Source organism: Garra rufa, chromosome 1, assembly GCF_049309525.1.
Source record: "Garra rufa chromosome 1, GarRuf1.0, whole genome shotgun sequence".
In the NCBI taxonomy this organism is placed as follows: domain Eukaryota; kingdom Metazoa; phylum Chordata; class Actinopteri; order Cypriniformes; family Cyprinidae; genus Garra; species Garra rufa.
In genome coordinates this window covers 5,642,309-5,643,018 of record NC_133361.1, presented here as the reverse complement: position 1 = coordinate 5,643,018, position 710 = coordinate 5,642,309, and positions in this window count along the sequence as shown.

The following is a 710-nucleotide window of genomic DNA, read 5'->3' as shown; positions in this document are numbered from 1 at the left end:
TATCCCACTTAACACTCATCTGTTTTCATTTTTAATCCTTCATGAACATTATACATAATTCTCTAACGCTTCCTTCTTTAATTCCAGCTTCATTTCAGTCATGCGACCACATTCAGAGGTAAGAGAAACACATCAGTGTGTCCTGATTGAGATCAAACTCTGTGTTGAACTGAATCTTCAGTGAATCTTCAAGTGAATGATGATGATTGTGAATGTGTTTTTCAGTGAGGAATCAAACTGCAGTGACTCCAAACTCATGTGAGTTTCAGCTGATAAACCTCTGATTATTCACTAATAAAACACTGAACGCATTCACACTCAGTTCACTTTCAACAATCTTTACTCTCACATTGGCTCACATTTATCACCACTGTGTGTGTTTTAAGATGATCTGAATGAAGAGACTCTCCAGCACTCAGGTGAAACATTAGAATTTGACAAATCATTTCAATCTGTTATTCCTTATTGCTTGTTTTGTGTGTTTATTCCTACTTTATTTTAAATTAATCAGCCATGCTATAAAATATTCACATTAAGATTATGAAACTTAAAACCCTGTGGTTTTGCTTTAGAATTGTTGCGTTATATTGTTACTAATCAGCTGATTGTATATTTCATCATTTCCTGTATAGATCAGTGGCTGTGGATTTTGGCTGTTATTTTAATCGGCATCCCTATAGCATCATCTTGATTTATTTCTTGTGGCGGAA